This window comes from Leopardus geoffroyi, chromosome A1 (assembly GCF_018350155.1).
Source record: "Leopardus geoffroyi isolate Oge1 chromosome A1, O.geoffroyi_Oge1_pat1.0, whole genome shotgun sequence".
NCBI lineage: Eukaryota > Metazoa > Chordata > Mammalia > Carnivora > Felidae > Leopardus > Leopardus geoffroyi.
Window position 1 is genome coordinate 54,734,524 of NC_059326.1, and position 19,457 is coordinate 54,753,980.

The window sequence follows — 19,457 nt, forward strand, 5'->3', positions numbered from 1 at the left end:
ATCTAGAAGCATTTCATACTTTTCACTGTAGAAGAAAAACACTAAGTCATGTAGCAAGCTTTATGATTTAGTCACCCTTGTATTGCCTACACCAAGTCTAGAATACAGTAGGTTAAAAATAAATGCTTAGAAATTATATGAGTAAGTTGATTATGACTCAGTCTTTCTTTTCCATGTAAGGTATCGGGCCCATATTATATAGGTACAATACTATGGCAGACTTGTGAGTCTAATGTTACTTGGAAAAACTAAGGAAATTTATGCTTTGTATTATTTATTGGATTATTTATATAAATATAAGATACACATAGAAGAGATTTGTCAGTATATTAAAGTATGCATTTAGGGTTTTTATTTAGTTATGTATTATTATCTTTTAAGATGTATATATAGGACTCTATGGTTTATTTTCTAGATATACATTTTAGCAGTATATAGAACACTTTATTTTGAACAAAGTATGATTTGTTTATTATGGTTCATAAAGTAATTCCTTCCTACCAATAAAAAAAAATTTACATGAAAGAGATTTGGGGTATTTCATAAAACATTCTATAATAATGGTTTCAGTGGCTATACAATGAGGGGTGATATAAGAATAGAGATGAAACTTGGTAACCCTCACCCTGTCTGCATTTAAATGTTATTGCTGATCCATAAAAATAACACATTACAAAATGAGGAGAAAATAGAAGAAAACATCCATAAACCACTACTATAAAAAGAAAACAGAAAATGAGAATCCAAACTATTTCATTAATGAAAATCCTCCCAACTGTGAGGCAAAAGAAAACAACACCCTCATCCAAATTACACACCATTAAACAAAAATTCTCAGTTATAAAACAACCCCCCCTCAGATCACAATTAAGATTGGTAGATTTAAAAAAAAAAAGGAAACTTAGGAGTGTTAAAGAGTTTATGAGGGGAAGGAGTCACTGAGTCTACTCAGAAGAATTTTACTTGCTTGAGGAGTTCTATATTCATGCTAATCAAAGAAAGCATATGACACTGAATCTGAAACATTTAAGACCCGGTGCTTTACCAACTTCATTTCCTTCAGCACCAAGGATACCAATTTAATTTTTTTAAATATTTCCTGATGATTTTTTTTAAATCAACTTTGTTCATGTATTAGAATAGGATTGCCATTTCTTTAAAATTAGCAAAAACAGATTTGATGAGAAAAAAGTTATTAAAATGCTACTCTCCTCAGGAGAGTAATGGACAGTTGGAAACAAATATTCGGATCTCACATTATTTAAGATACACATGGATTAATTTGTAAATATAATACTCCAGTCTCTACCGAAGATATGGCAGAGCACCTCCCCCCAAATTTTTTTACACAAACATTAAAATTCACTGACAAGAACTGGTAAGAAAATTTTCTTCTACCTTATTAATATCCTATAGTAAACTTTTGGCTTCAAATATGAAAAAGCACCATGAAAACACACTGTATCTTATCACATTTATATGTTCAATCATGTTTATGTCACTATATCAAGAGTTTGGATAGGTTTTCTAATAGTCAAAATAATTAAAATTCTAGAGTACAGGTGGATGTGTTAATCCTTCAGGTCAGCAGTTTACCTTGAGAAAGTGTTGGGTCTGATATTCTTCCTTGAGGATTGGCCTGGCTGTTAAGACCCAGCGTAAGTTAAGGTTAACAGTTGTTCCTGGCAAGAAAATGAAAGAGTATCAAAACTCTGAACACGACAGATACAACTCAAATATTATGACTCACAAAAAAGTCTCATGATATGACTTCCAAATGAACAATGTTGGAAGCAATAATCTTTAGAGAAGGATTAAAAAAACTGGTGTCACCCAATTGGAGGTAGAAAGGTAAAGGGGAGAATAAAATAAACTAGAGAATGGGGCTGGGTTTTACTTATATTTCAAGATAAATCAAACAAGAAACAAGCCTAAAATATAATGATTAGGGAATATAATTTTCACTGTAGGATTATTTAAAAATGTGCTATGCTATTCTGGATCTTTTGTCCATTACTACAGAGGGCTGGGTATATTCTCTGAGGCATTTGCTTAATGACTGCATGAGATGTTCCCAAGTGGCTGGGGAGGGTCAGTATTCCACCAGCTTCCTACCTTCTGAAGAAAATAAAATGAAAATGTTAAAAAAAATTTTTTTTAATCACTGTGGGCACATTTCATGTCTTTTCTTATAGATTCTAATATTCTACACAGCTATTTTGAATTTCTACACAGCTTCTATTTTGAATGGTTCTCTTTCTTTTAACAAGATGCTGTCAACTCTGGATATCTATATTATTAGTTTAGATCTTTTTAAAGTTTATTTATTTTTGACAGAGACAGAGAGAGAAAGAGAGACAGAGAGAGGCAGAACATGAGTGTGGGAGGGGCAGAGAGAGGGAGACACAGAATCCGAAGCAGGCTCCAGGCTTTGAGCTGTCAGCATAGAGCCAGATGCGAGGCTCGAACTCACAGACCGCGAGATCATGACCTGAGCCGAAGTCGGACACTCAATGGACTGAGCCACCCAGGTGCCCCAGTTTAGATCTTTTTAATACTAACATTTCCAATTTCCTTAATTGTTTTTCAGATAAATGAGGTCTATATGAAAAGAATCGACATGTTGACTTTGTAATATTTTGTACTATCTGCATTTTGTTACTTCTTTCACTTTTTAAACCTGGCTCAGTGATTGTTTAAAAAAAGTAAAAGCCAATCGTCATCCAATAAACAGGCAAAGTCATTCCTGACTTGAAAAGCAGTCCAAAGCTTTTAGCACGCACTCTGTAATTAATTCAGCTTACGCAATGTTTAAATAAACATGACACGTAATCTTGTCTAATTTAAAGGCATAAAAACAAATTTTATGCATGTTTAAACTTCTTAACAATAATATTTGTTCCTTTTCTAATTTTAGACAATGTGATTAATATAGGATTTAAGAAAGTAAAAATAATGTTAATACATATTTTATCACATGGTTCTCTGAAGATTAGGATTTAGGCAAATTGATTTTATTAATCTGTGAGACATTGTTAAAAATGTGTCCTTATTTTTAAAGAATAAGCTCATTGAAAAGGGAACACTTGAATGTCAGATTTCTTTGTTTCACTTGATCAAGTTTTTCTAATGATTTATTTTCATAAGAATTGTTCAATGTTTGTATATTTCTGCTTATGTACTGGAGTTTAAGAGACATTTTAAAAGTACTAAAAAATATAGATTAGATTTGTCCAATTATGTTACAATGATAAAATGTATCTTTGTGACCAAGATTATAATTAGTCTGTTTATTCCTAAATTACTACCACATTATTAAAAAATTACCATTATTCACTTTAATATTTTTCATCTCATGCAAACTGATGAATTTCCTTTCTTATAGTACTACTATTTTAAAGGTTTGAATTGCCTTTTACATTGTGATTGTATGTTTAATTTAATCGTATGTTTATCTTTTCTTTTGAATTTCTCTGTATGAAAATGACCTGATAACCACTTAAATAGGAAAAAAATAAAGTTCAATACAGGTTTTTGGTAGAGTACCACACATTTCACAGCAAAATAAATGTACTACTGTATTTTTGGTTTCAAATGTTACCTAAAATTTACCATTCTATACTGTTATTACAGCAAATAGCATAATTAGGACAAGTAAAATCCAGGCAGGACATTAATAATTATTCTATCATAGATAGATACAAAGGAAGAAGGAAGAAAGGAAGGGAAAGAAAGAAAGAATTAGGTCACATAGATATACAAAAATATATAAAATGTGTATATGTACATGAACATACAGATACCCACAATGTATACATAATATATATATATGCAAATACACACACATAAATAAATGCATATATATAGTCATATTTATCCAAAGAGACACAAAGAAATTTAAAATTTAAACAAAGGACAAGGTAATATAGAAATAATATGCAAAGAAAGGGTAATGGATAAAAGCTTTCAAGTACTTCTGTTTATTTGAATATATCACGAAATTCAGTTAAATATATTAAGATTCACTCTTTTAGAAATAAGTTAATATTTTGTCTTATTTTTTCCTGGAGTCATCCTCTGTAAGAACAATTCAGAAGGTTTTGTTGCCATGGTTATTATTATTATTATAAGTTACACTAAAATATCATCTTCATAAATGATTATTAGATGATCCTCAATAAAAATTCTGAGTAAATACCTTAAGCTCTAAAGGGAACTGAGTAGCAGGTTCTAACAGAGCCTTTTCCTGTTTTTTTCATTATTTTATCTCTTGCACTTGGCACTGGCCGGGCACAGGCTGAGGGGAGGAGTGGAGTGAATTACAAACTTAACCAGATGAGGATGTAAAAGCCTTGCTTTGGGGGAACCTGGCTCATGGTGTAAACAGCAGATTTTATGAAATATTTAGGAGAAGAATATAATGAAAAATTCCTTATAAAATTAGTCAATGAACATTGACAAATTTGGTATGAATTCTTATAATTAGACCTCTTTTTTTTGGTAAATGCTTAATTCAGTTGTTTCTTAGAACCTCTTTATCCAGTCACCTTTATTGTTTTTTAAGAATGTAAGACAATGGCAGAAGGCAAATTCTCATTTGACTCCTTTATAAATTTCCCATTAAATATGGTCTTTTGTTTACCAACTGCTTCCGGCCCCATTCTTGAAATTTGTTTTACACAAACATTAATTATTCCTGTGTTTACCCCAAATACTTGCCTAATATTATTCTCAATCATACATTTTTTTTTTACTTTATATGCAGAGAACAGTCATGTACAGAATCATCTTGACTAGTGACCACACAATCAGTTCCCTAAAGAAGCCATATACTGAGTTCATATTCATCAAATGTAGGTAACATGTTATCTTTTTGATTAATTTTTTTCTAAATCTATTTACTAAATGATTTAATTTATAAGTAATTTTAGCTTTGTAAAACATTTGAAAAATAAATTATGTGATAAATTGTGTACTTCCAGATGGCTCACTCAAATGAAAGATGCCCTTACAAGTATAACCTATATGTATTATACTAATCCTATAGATTTCTACCACTTTAAAAAGTGGTATTATTATTAAAATACTATTATTAAAAATAATATTCTACCTCTCAAGAAAATGTCAACTTAACATTGTAACATGGTAAATTTGTTACATAAAGTATACATATTTTGGTTAAAATTATGATATAGCTCAAGATGTATAAATTGTTTGTGATAATTACTCTTTGTATTCTATAAGGGGTGTCAACCATAAACATAAAATACCCATTTATTTTACCACCAGTTTGTTCAGGAATGCCTAAGGTATGCAGTTTGGGACAAGGTAAGTCTGAAGAGACAAAAGGAAGGTCTATTTTTGTTAGGTTTTAGGAGGACACTGCAGAGGGTTATCTGGAACCCAAGTTCACCGGAGAAGAACAAGAGTGAGTTGGAGAGGTTTCTCACTGGCTGCAAGGGCTGGTTAGTGCACTGTTGCTGGGGCAGGGAGAGAACTTCTTTCTTTTTCTCAAAAGCAGGAGATAAAATTCCTATGCAAAAAAATGTCTTGCCTTTTTAAGGTAAGAATTATCTTCCTGGGCACTTGGGTGGCTCAGTTGGTTAAGCTTCAGACTTCAGTTCAGGTCATGATCTCACAGTTCATGAGTTTGAGCCCTTTGTGGGGCTCTGTGCTGACAGCTCAGAGCCTGGAGCCTGATTCGCACTCTGTGTCTCCCTCTTTCTCTGCCCCTCCCCCACTTGTACTCTATCTCTTTCTGTCTCTCAAAAATTAATAAATGTAAAAAATATTTTTAAAGGATATATCAGTGAAAACAAGTCAGACAATACTCCCTACCTTCATGTTCTTACAATCTACTGAATTGTTTCCTGTTTATAAACTAAATTTCCTAATGCAAAAATGAATGAATTTATAATAATTTCAATTTTGTCTTCATACACACAGAAAATAAGACAGCATTCCTTAAATAGATTATATGTGTCAATATCTACATATTTATCTCATATAATCCTAAGAACAATCCTTTATGGCAAGTACTATTTTTATTCTCATTTGGCTAGTTATAAAACTGAGGCATGAAGAGATTGAGTAAACTTGCCAAAGTCAGAAAACAAGTATTGAGGTTCAGATTAAAGCTCAGATTAAAGTTCATATTAAAGTCTGTCATCACAATACTCCCCAAATAACTTGCTATAGATACAGCCTCTCAGAGAACAAGATATGGCCTGTATATAGTTACCGGTTACTATGTTGCATAGATACTTGTAACAGTAGAACAGGGAACAATTATGGGGATATAAACACTCAAAAGAGACATAAAATGAGATTGAAGGAGGGAAGCAATTTTGTAGCTCATAGCTGATAGGTGTGTAATTAGTACCGAGCTCCCAATGAAAAGGTACTAGAAGTTACTGGCTCAATTATAGGGTGAGTTTACTGATTTTGAAGTACAGTAGAATATCTGCTTTACCAGTTTTCTATTGATGCTGTAACAATCTACCACAGATGTTGTGGCTCGCAACTACACAACTTTATTCTCTTATAATCCTGGAAATCAGAAGTCTAAAATTGATCAGCAGGGCTACATTCCTTCTGGATACCACAGGGATGAATTTGCTTCCTTGGCTTTCCCATCTTCTAAGGTCTGATAAATTCTTGGCTCATAGCCTTCTACCTCCATAATCAAAGCTAAATATTCAGACCTTCTGCTTCTGTCTTCATAACAAATAAAATGTCCAGGACTATCTGCCTTCATTGGTAAGTTTCACCAAACAAAGAAGAATTAATACCAACCCTCCTCTGGTCCAAAAACTAGAAGAGGAGCAAATACTTCCACATTCATTCTGAGTTCAGCATTACCCTGATACTAAAGCCAGACAAAAATACAATAAAATAAAACTGCGGACCAATATCCCTTATGAATTTGGATAAGTCGAAACCCAAAAATCCTCAACAAAGCATTAGTAAACTAAATTCAGCAGAACATTTAAAAGATAATGTACCATAAACAAGCTTTTTTTTTATCCTAGGAGTGCAAAGGAGGCTTAGCATATGAAAATCAATCAATGTAATACAACACATTTATAGAGTGAAGGGAAAAAACATACATGATCATCTCAACTAAAATAAATATTTGTCCAATAATAAATATTTATTGCAGAATAAATCATTGAAAATCCAACACCATCCATGATAAAAATTCTCAACAAATTAGGAATGAATGGGAATTTCTCCAACATGATAATGAACATTAGCAGTGAACAAATCAGACAAATCAGTGAACACCCACAGCTAACATCTTACTAAACAGTGAAGAAATGAAAGCTTTTTTTTCCCCTAAGACAAGGTAGAAGATAAGGATGTCCACTTGCACTGATAGCTCTGGTCAAAGAAGTTAACAAAGAACAAAAAATAAATGGCATTGAAATTGGAGATGAGGAAGTAAATTTGTATTTACAGATCACATGATCTTGTATATAGAAAATTCTAAGGAATTAAGAATTACTGAAGCTGATAAACAAGTCCAACAAAGTTGCAAGACACAAGATTAGCACCAACATTTCTATTTCTATACAGTAGCAACGAGCAATATGAAAAGAAAACCAGGAAGATAATTCCATTTACAATTGAATCAAAAAGAATAGATAGTTAGGATTAATATAAGAAACTGCCAGATTTGTACGCTTAGAACTAGAAAAACTGGTGACACTAATGAAATAATACCCTAATAAACAGGAAGGTACCTTGTGTTAATGTACCAGAAGACTTAATATTGTGCAAATGAGGACATTCCCCAAAAGTGATTTACATATTGAATGCAATCTCTATCAAAATCCTAATGGCTATTTTGCAGAAAAGGAAAAGCTTATTCTCAAATTCACACGGGATATGAGAGACATTAAACTGTCAAAACAATCTTGATAAAAAAGAATAAAGGTGGAAGACTCTCATTTCCTGATTTCAAAATTTACCCCAAAGATGCAGTCATCAAAAACAGTAAGGACTGTAACAATAAGGATAGACATACAGATCAAGGGAATAGAATTGAAAGTCCCATAATAAATCTATACATGTAAGGTCAATTTATTCTCAAAAGGGTGCCATGACCTTTCAATAGGAAACGAATCGTTTCTTTAACAAATGATGCTGGGACAACTGCACTCTGTCCACATCATATTCAAAAATTTACTCAAAAAGAACAAAAGGATTGAAAAGTACTTTAAAAAACATGTAAACAAATGTTCCTAGCAGCACTATTCACAATATTCAAACAATGGAAACTATCTGAATGTCTAAACAGCTGATAAATGGATAAAGAAAAGGCTGTATATCCATACAGTAGAATATTATTCAGCAATAAAAAGAGTACAGATTAACACGTTACAACATTTATTGAAAATGTCTTAAAAGATACCAGACACAAAAGGCCACATACTTATTGTATGATTTATTTTATACAAAACATTCAGAGCAGGCAAATCCAAAGAGATAGAAAGCAGATTAATATTTGCCTGGGATAGGGGGCTGGGGAGAATGAAGGGTGACAGCTTAATGGGTACAGTTACCTTTGGGGTGATGAAAAGTTTCTGGGATTGGATGACAGTGACAATTGCACAACTGAATCGCACACTTTAAAAAGGTTAAAATGGGAAATCTGTATATGTGTTTTATAAACACACACACACACACACACACACACACACACACAAACACACACACAAATCAACACCCATAAAATTCACTCATAGACTCACCCAATGAAAAGTAACCTTCTCCAAATGCTAAACTGTACATTTATTCATTAAACAACTTTGTTTCCCCTTTTTTAAAACTTGTTTACCAAATCAACATCTTACTAACCATTAGCATGTCCCATTTGCTAAAGGTCTCCTTTATTGTTCTGTTTGTAACATTTTAATGAAATTCTATTTATAATCCTCTCATCTGCTCACCTCTTTGATTCTTTTTAGATGGGGACCATGGTTATCAATCCATCAAAATCTTTTTCTTTGGACAAAAAGTTAAATAATTAATCATTTTAAACATAACTAAAGCATTATTTTTAGAGTATTGCCTTAGCAACAAAAAGAATTGAACATATTTTCAGATATAATTTTATCCCCACCTCATTTTCTTAACCTAGTTACATTAATTCCCTGATTCTGTAACGTTATTAATTAAAATATATGTGAATTTTGTTTCTTTTCTCCATAATTAGTTGCCTCTGCCATGAGGTAAACTCTTATCTCACACCACGATGATCACATGATTTTCTTGTTCTCCCGAAGACCTTTCCGTTTCAATCTACTTGATCTAGTTCTGCTAGATTAATCTTCCTAGACCTGCCTTTCACATATCTTTTCTCTGCTTTAAATTCTACAATGATCCCCTGCATCCTCATAATCAAGTCCAATTTCGATTGTGTGGTATTGCATGTACTTTATCAAATTACTGTTTTTACCTATGCAACCTGAGTCTTCTTGATCTTTTTCATGAATTCTTACTTCATGATGGCTAGTTTAAACATAAGACTATGTACAGCATGGTTAATCTTGGGAGTCCGAAGAAATATAACTGAGTTTACTTTCAGGACTTTACTATCTAGAACACTGAATCACAAATTTATCAGAATCAGTTTCCATACCTACAAAATAGAAATAAAAAAGATCTCCTTCCTCTTTGCTATTGTTGTTGTGAAACTGCAGTGAGTTATTATATGCTAAACACATTAAAAATATGAGTTGATATTAGTTTGTATGCATTGCCATGGTACCTTACCCTCAGCAGAACATCAACATGATATTTTCCACCAAATGTTTTAACGATAATTATTGCTCTGCTCTTTGTCTGTTTTTTCCCATCATGGCACATGCTTTTATTAAAGAGGGGAATATTTATGAAAATTTACTTGATGTGAATGCTCCTCAGGTCAGTGGAAATGGAGCATTATTTTTATTCCTGACCATTAGTGTAATCACAGTCTGGTCTTCATATCGCCAACAGAAAAGATAAATAATGTCAAACCTTGAAAACAGCTCCTACAAAAATAAAATTATACTCTAAATATGTTTATTATTTTTCATTAGATAAACTGAGTAGCAATTTATTCTAAAATATAAAATGTAGAAAATCTGACTTGTCAGTTAGCTTTTCTTTTGGTTAGCATCAATAATACCCCGATATTAAGAACGGTTCAGACTAGTTAATTAACTTATTTTGGAACAGGGCTACATCTATAATTTGGAAAGACCATCTTATAATTTACCTATCCTGAAATTCCGCTCATATGAAACAGTCAGGTTGGGTTAATAACTGTCTAGCCTAATATCATATATTTTCTTTGTTTTATATTTGATTTAGTCTCCTTTACTGAATTAGAGCTATGTTTATTATGTCATTAGCCTCACTTTTAATGAGGAGAAAGTAAAAGTGAAGTCCTGGCCTTTTACATCCGCATTGTGTAGTTTGCCAGCAACAGAGACAGAAACAGAAACACCCTGTTTCTGATTTCCTGTTTATTTTGTTGTTGTTGTTGTTGTTGCTTGTATACACAAGAAATGTCTGCCCATGGTCTGAATACAACAGAAGTTAGAATCCTCTTCTGCTTAACCCTTTTTTATTCTGGGTAAAGTCACTAAAACGATAGCTAATCAGGTAAAATATATTCTTTATGCTCGGGATAGATGGGATACTGTAGAAAAAAGAAGGCTGACACTGAGTTCCTGAATGTGATGCTCCTCAACCTGGGTCACAGCTGTTTTGTGATTTTTTTCCCAGTTTAAGAGAACTTTTTTTTAAACAGTTTTTTCCTAGAATATGAAATGAAACAGCAGGTATAGAATTGAACTGAAAAGGAATTTGGCATTGGAAAAGACCTGTCTTTAGGTATGGATGGAAAAGGTTGATTCTTATGGAAAGTCATCAGGAAATTAGAGACCCAGATATTTCCCATTCTAATGGGAGAAACAACAACAGCAAACAGCCTGAGGTTGGTTTCAAGTTCAAAATTGGTCATGTTCTATTTTGTGCATCCTACGGAAGGCTACAGGTTTAATTTCTCTTCTTTTCTTAGTAAGGTATCAGGCACATAAGCATGAGTTGACCACACTCCTCACCGATGCACATTGTTGCCATCAGTTCAAGTCTCTTTTATTAAGTTATTCGTATGTTTATTCCTTCCATCCTCATTCTTCACTGCTTAGTGAAAATATTTTCATTTGTATACATTTAGAGATAAAATATTATTTTTTTGCATGCATGCAAAACTTTTAAGCTTGCATGCATGTTGTTATTTTTATAGATTACATTGTCTTTCTTCTTCCTTTTTTAAAAAAAATTGTTTATTTATTTTTTGACAGAGAGAGACAGAGCATGAGGGGGAGGGGCAGAGAGAGAGAGAGAGACATAGAATCTGAAGCAGGCTCCAGGCTCTGAGCTGTCAGCACAGAGCCCGACATGGGGCTCGAACGCACAGACCATGAGATCATGACCTGAGCCAAAGTCGGACACTCAACCAACTGAGCCACCCAGGCACCCCAACATTGTCTTTCTTCTTAAGTTTTATTTATTTAAGTGATCTCTACACACCCCAGGTGGGGGCTCCGTGCGAAATTACAAGTCTGAGGTCAAGAGTCGCATGCTTTTCTAGCTGAGCCAGCCAGGCATCCCGGTTACATTCTGTTTCAATTACATTTTAGATCCAGCAGCATTTCCATGTGCACCTCCTGCATGGTATTCTGTGGTATCCATGCACCCTTTCTATATTCCCACTCTCTTAGGGATATTCAGGTTCTTTCAACTCTCTACCAACAAAACAAGTAAGCAATGACTATCCTTGTATATGTCCCCCAAAGGGCATGTTGATCATTGCTTTGGTGTTCGCACTAAGGAAAAGAACTGCATGACATAAGGTCTGCATAAGTCATATTCAATTCTGTTAACAACTGCCAAATAATTCTGCAAATTGGATTTACTAGTGTTCACTCCTTCCACTGAGCATGTGGATCCTGTTAACTCATATCCTTCTCATAACTTGTCTAATTCTTGTTACTCTAATGATTACAGAATATTTTAAAGGTGTGATTGGAAATACTCTGATTTCTTATATGTGCAATCATCTCTTCACAGATCTTACATCCTGTTACACTTCCTATTCTGGATAAAGTCTGTTAATATATTTGTCCATGTTTCTATGACATTAATGAATTAACACGTGTATGTATGCGTGTCTGTGTGCATGTGAGTGTTTGAGAGAGGGAAAGAAACAGAGGAATTGTGGGTATTATTTATACTTACCATAAACTTTAGCATCACATTATGTTTGATGTTATGAGTAATTCAAATGAAGACCTGAATCCTGTTCAAACAAAACTTATTATTTTGCTTAGAGATACAAAATTTTCTGATGCACACACAATTTGTAATTAGAAGGCAGTATGCAATAGCATGCTATACAAGTGGAAGAACAGTGATGGATAGAGGTCACCAGTACACAGATCACCCCCCCTGGGTTGGCCAAGGAAGGATCCTAAGCAAAATCCACACCTAAGTCAGCATAAATTGAGGCACGAAAGAGTTTAATGTATTTCTGTGCAAAAGCAAAAACAGAAAATAGCATGCTTATCCTCTACCTTCCTTTTCTTACTTCTATCCAAGCTGTTCTCCCAATATTTTTACCTCTTTGCATTCAAATCCTGTTTTTCACATTGATAAGTTTAAATTGATAAGCTTCTAAAATGTATTTTTAGTAGAACACTTGCCCAAAGAAAATATGTATGTATAATTAAGTTACACACACACACACACACACACACACACGCACACACAAACATACACACACACAAACTTACCAGATCAAAGCAGTTCCACTCTGATTGCATGGGAGTGGGGGCAGGTACATTAACGCCACCTGCTAATCACTCTCCTTATGGGCCTCCTGGGAACTTCATAGGAAAATTAGTGTCCAGCTCAAAAATATTTTAAAACCTTGAGATAGATTTGTGTATATTATAGGGGATAATAACCTACTTTACTTTTAATAGATATTCTACTATAATTCATGTCCCAAAGCATCTAAGTTAATAAGGAGGATAAGGTAACAGAGTTTCATAAAGTAGCCAGAACTCTGTGATTGCATAGCTAACAATCTATCTTCCACTTTTATTAATACAGTGTGTTTTATTTGGGGGTACTTTAGCAGAGTGGGGTCAATGGGAGCTGCTCTTTGACACTACCATGGACTAAATCAGACAACTGACTGTGTTAAGAATGAGCACAAATTTTCCTATGCTCAGTATGCACATTAGTTTCCAATAGTTTTAAAACTGTTAAGAATGTATTTCTCAGAATGAAGGATATATTTGTCCTTCCTGTACAAAAGCCAAAACAGAAAATCTCATGCTGGACTTTCCCTTTTTCTTACCCTACTCAAGCTGTTGTTCCCCTAAATTTTTCTTGTCTCTTCGTTTTCAAATTTGATATCTCCTTCAAATGCCCCCCTACTCAACAGCCATACCTTTATTCATCTCAAAATATGTATCTGAACTGTCCTGAGACAACTGCTTTGTTAGTTAACTGGTTGTCTATGTATTATATTTGTTCAACCTACAAGCTTCAAGCCAGGAATCTTTTTCTATCTTTCCTATTGTCTATCTTTTAAATGCCCTGAATTTTGTTGAATCTGCCAACATTCTTGAGCACACAGTGCATTCGGTGTACCATACATGCAGAGCATTCATTAACTAAACATTTGAACCTTTGACATATATAGTATTAGTTAAATCACTAAAATGATTTTGCCTAGTTAAAGCATCTCTTCTATATTCCAAATATTTATAATGAATAAAAGTGCTTAGAGTGTGAAATTTCCATTAGTTTATAACTAGTGTCAATTCTTTTTTTAGTCCTTAGCTTAAACGACAGAATCTACATTCAGGAATATCTTCATGAGGTTACACCTGTCAGGTGGGTCTGTAAAACCCAACAGGTCCAGCCCATAGTCATCATACCATTGTGACAAACGAAACCAGTAGATGGCGCTATCACTTAGCAAAACCCAACACTGATTTTTTTTTAGGTCTTTGTGCAATAATCAGACTATCCTTAAAATTCCCCAATAGAATGAGCTGACAAAGACCTTGCTTAGCCACAATCAATCATTATTCACTAGTAGGTTAAATGGTTAGATATACGTGATTGCATCAAGCTCAGGATAAAACTTTGACATAATTTTATATTTGTTGAACATTTATACTTTTAGCATATCGCTGCCTTTTGTGTCCATTATACAAACACATAATTGGAGAACCACATTAAAATTGGTTTTTAAATTCACATTTGATAATGTAAATTATTATCCTTAAAATATTTTTCTTAAATTTAGAGAGGGTACAGTCTGTTTTATATACTTATAAATGCTGCATGTTGTTTGAGACCCTTACAAAGCACCTGGGTTCTGACATATTTTGTTTTTATTGTGTAAGTTCTCAAGATATATATCTTTATATATACATATATCTTTGCTAACTTGTTTTGCTCAGATAATAATGTGCCTAGTTTCATGGATCTATCTTTACTGACACTGCAATGCCGCTCATGTTATACTTTATCTTACCAGGTTAAGTGCCAGACTTAAGTAGAGATGAAATGCTAAAAATAACAGAGATTATTTTACAATAAGCATTATAGATTACCTTACGTCTCATATTTTATGTTTTGCCTATTGACATTGTTTTAATTCTTGCATATAATATTTAGATGGCTGAACATAACAAAAAAATAAGGCCCCAGTGATGTGTTTGGAATTGAAGGTAGAGAGGCTTGTAAGAAGTGAATTAGAGTTTATGGTGGTTGTTGTGGTTTTATTTCACTTGTTCTGTTTTCTCCAAAATTCTTAAGACAAAAGGGAATGCATCATAGCTAACTGTTCTTATGATTAGTATGTTGCCCTTTTTAATGAAGTACAAACAAGAATGACAGTTGTATGAAAACATGTCATGGAGTATATGTAATATGTATACTTAGAAACCTAAATGTGAATATAAAAACAATGATCTGCTTAGCTCTAATAAATCTAACTAGTGAGTCGGATGCTTAATGGAAATGAATTGAGTAAAGCTCCAAGTGTATCCACTGGAGTAAATCAATGTTCTAAATTCTGTAGAAAGCAACTGGAGTGTGTCACACAAGCATCCAAAGAAAACAGGTGGTGATTTCAGATTTCCCAGGTGAGAATTACAATCAAGTTGCAATTGTGGGTCTCTCCTGTATAAGAGCAAATATGGATTGTTCTTTATAGTCATGCTCTGCTGGTGTTCTGTTTGCCGCAGACGTTCGCTTTTCAAGCGACATCTCCTTTACAGGCAGATAAATTCATCTTTTTTGCCAAAGACATTCGTAATTGTCAGAGCCTTTGCTGGATTTTTTTTTTCCTTTGGACTGGGGTGAATCAGTTGTTTAAAGAGTGAGAAAATGCTCACACATTTCTTCTTTCTTCCACTAGCTGTAGCTGTCTTTCATGCTTTATGAAATGCCCCCTGCTAATCAAAGCCAAATAGTGCATAATGGACTTTCCTGAAAGCTGAAATGTATTTATCCTAAGTATGAGGCATTTGAGCAGTCTGTGATTTAATCTTCGCTATTTGTTTTCCCTTATCAAGTGATTGACAGGATGAGGCAACTGCAATCCATTTTTCTGATTAATATACTGTCATGCACTTTGATTTCCTCCATATGAAGGTTACAAAGACTAGGTGGTGCCACCAAGAAAAAGACAAGTTCTCATAAAGGAAAATGCCAAATGCATTCTGTCTTGTGGAAGATAGCTGAGGCTGTAAAGTTTAATGAAAGAATCAGGGTCTTGGGAACCAGAGAAGCCTGGGAATAGGCTTCAGCTGGCCAACTTACATGGTTTACACAGTTGTCTCAGCATATGGTATCATTCTAGGAGGCACTTTACTCACCCACTCATCCTACCATGTTAATATTATTAAATCAATATCAGTTTACTGGCAAATTTACAATTATACTTGGCAGCATTTCTGTTTCTTGTGGAAATAAGATGATATGTATCTTCTAATGAATGAAGTTAGTTTTAGATTCATTGAAATAACGTAATCCTGGGGCATCGAGGTGGTGCAGATGGTTGAGCATCCAGCTCAGGTCATGATCTCATGGTTCAAGAGTTCAATCCCCATATCTCACTCGCTGCTGTCAGTGCAGAGCCTCCTTCAGATCCTCAGTCTCCCTCTCTCTCTGCCCTTCCCCTGCTTGCACACTCTCTCAAAAATAAACAAACATTAAAAAAATAAAGGAATCCTTACGGACTTCTGTTTCGTTACTGGAAAATCCATTTATCGCTTCTTACCTAACGGGGTTGTGGTGAGCACTGACTGTGATGGCATATGGAAAGCACCTGCCACATAACAGAGTTCATTTAACATTAATCGTGATCTTGTATTCTTTTTCAAGCGTAATCAACGCAAAGGTTGTGAAATGGCAAATCATTACAAGAAGGGATTTTTCTATCCTTCCACAAATGAAAACAAATATTTCATGAGATTAAAGTAAGCTAATATTCAAATTTTCCTTTTGAAGTGGGAAAGCTGAAGGGATTCCATTTTAGAAAGGCTCCATCTCTGTTTTTCTGCTACGCCCCATTTGCTCATGTTCCATATTTTGCCTCTGAATAAGCCAAAAAAGCTGTATCCCCATTTCAAGGGAGAAATAAGAAAGCTAATCAATCTCTGAGTTTTGTCGTAGGCGCAAAACACCTGATGACACTTAAGAAGAGCCACATCCCAAACATGTTTCAGAATATTAGCCTCAAATAAACTTCTGCTGATGCTGGCATCAATACCCCTACCTTCGGTAATTTTCGGACTAATGCCTCTTATTCACCTGACACTTCTGATTAAACCCTACCATGGATTCCTAAAAAAACATGTATCCTAGATCCTTTTCCAATAAAACCCCTCAGCCCCAAGCACTGATGAGACTCATTCTTTCCTTTCCAAGCTTCAAAGATATTCTATCAGCTATTTTCTGTCACTCACGCTGTTCAGTAAACTCTGTTTTCACTTTCTCTGACTTGAGTTTGGTTTCTATCCTGCATGAAGCCAAGGACCCTCTTGGCTGGTCCTACGAAAACTTCTGGGTTTTTGGACTCAGCCTGCCTGCATCAGTTTCTCCTCTTAAATTATTCTTTGAGGGGCGCCTGGGTGGCGCAGTCGGTTAAGCGTCCGACTTCAGCCAGGTCACGATCTCGCGGTCCGTGAGTTCGAGCCCCGCGTCAGGCTCTGGGCTGATGGCTCAGAGCCTGGAGCCTGTTTCCGATTCTGTGTCTCCCTCTCTCTCTGCCCCTCCCCCGTTCATGCTCTGTCTCTCTCTGTCCCAAAAAAAATAAATAAATGTTGAAAAAAAATTTAAAAAAAAAATATTCTTTGATAGCATTGAAAGAAGGAACTTTTATTTTCCAGTTTATTTTCCCTTTGGAAGTCAGGTTATTGATTATAGTATTTCCAGAGCATAAGATAATCAGATAATTATCATTCTATAACTTATTGCTCAGAGATCATAAACTGTTACTAGTTACTATATTTATTACAGGCACATCAACATTAGTAAATTATTCAAGCAATAGACAAAATAGTGTTCATTGGCTTCTACTCATATTCTACTACTGAAATGATACTGACCCTCAATGATCAAGCAATTTAATATTGTATAAACCTGTGACATGCTGAAAATGAGAAGAGTGACTTATTTCATGTGGTTTTTATATGAGAATTAATGGCTACAATGTATCATTCTAAACTTGAAAATATTTTACAGTGCCACTGTGTGACATTGTTAAGGTGGAATGGATAGACATCACTCTGAGATTTGAGGTAAGGCACATTGTATTTTGCATTAATTAATACTTGCAATTCATGTTCAATAAAATTCCAATGTTTATTTCCAACACTGCTCATGTTTTACTTATGCTTATATCTCAAAAACAATGAACCCTTACAATGAAGTGAGTAAATCAGGGTGCTTTGGGGTTATGCGTGGATAAAATAATCACTTCTATGATAGATGATTTGTCCATCTTATTAATTTTACTTTTTATTTATTTTTTCAATTTGAAAGTAGTTATTTATTAACTGACCAGATTACAAAAAGTAATCATAGTAGACACCTTGGTTCATCTTTATAATAAGTTTATTGAACTGATCTTCCCTGTTGCCAGCATTTCCACCTTCTACAGAATGGGTGGTCTTTTTCTTCATTCTCTCTCCTGGACATGATAATTTGAAGGGCCATAAAAAGTTGTTTGCTTCTTTGAAACATTTTCCAACAATATAGATCTCGTGATTCAGATCCTCCATGCAGATGATGCCGTATTTACCAAGAGATCAAACAATCAATGTGTTATCTGTCAGGACAATCATTTCTTATTGACTTTGCCATAACCACACTTGTACATCAATTCATTCACCAACTTCAGGTTTGGGTACTCTCCTCACCCCCATGTATGGTTACACAATCCTTAGCACGTTAACAGAAGCCTTGTTAAGTTTAGCAAAGGTGACATTTAACATCTGGTGAAGGCAAAGGAGCTGCAACACCTTTTGAAACTTTAGGCTCACACCATTGATACCTTTGACCCTGATGACAAAAGCCAATTTAGTTCTGCAGGAACATAGAAGTTGCCAGTTTTTCTTGCCATCCCAGCCATTTGAATCTCAGGTTTGTATAACTGCCTATATGCTTGTGGTAATGCTTAGCTTTTTCATAAATGAACTTCCTCCTTACCATTCGAAGCATCTTTTGGGCAAACTTCCTTCCCAGATGCTTGATCTTCAACTTTGAAATTCCTTCGCTTTTTCCTAAGGGTTTCTAGCACAGCAGGAATCTGCTTTTCCTTCTCTTCTGCACCATCCATGGTTCCAGCCAGAAAAGCCATCTTATTAATTTTAAATAAAATTAATCCTATATTTAATCCTAAAGAAACTTTCAAAGTTGAGAAATCTATTTTAACATACAAGGTTTAGTTTTAACCAATAGTTTTAATATTGGTGATAATTATGTAATCAAAAATTATGCTTTGGTCAAATTATGTAGTTAGTTACAATAGTAACTTTTTTCTCAGTAAGTGTTCCTTCTAAAGTGTTCCTTACTTGTCTAAAACTTTGACTACAAATACAAATTCATTTTTATATTGACCCTGAGACTATTTTTTCTGTATATAGGAAATGAAAAACAAAACAAAACAAAGAGAGAACAGAAGACAGACACTTGGCAACAGCAGTTATCTTTAAAAGTCATATTCTTCTAGGGGTGCCTGGGTGGCTCAGTTGGCTAAGTGTCTGACTTAGGTTCAGGTCATGATCTCACCATTTGTGGGTTCAAGCCCCACGTCCAGCTCTGTGCTGACAGCTTGGAGCCTGGAGCCTGTTTCAGATTCTGTGTCT

At 34.3% G+C, this 19,457-nt stretch overlaps 1 pseudogene; it reads right to left on the bottom strand.

Moving 5' to 3' along the window:
• Window positions 1–18,122: 18,122 nt before the first annotated feature.
• On the bottom strand, window positions 18,123–18,928 carry LOC123591105 (annotated as a pseudogene).
• Window positions 18,929–19,457: the final 529 nt, after the last annotated feature.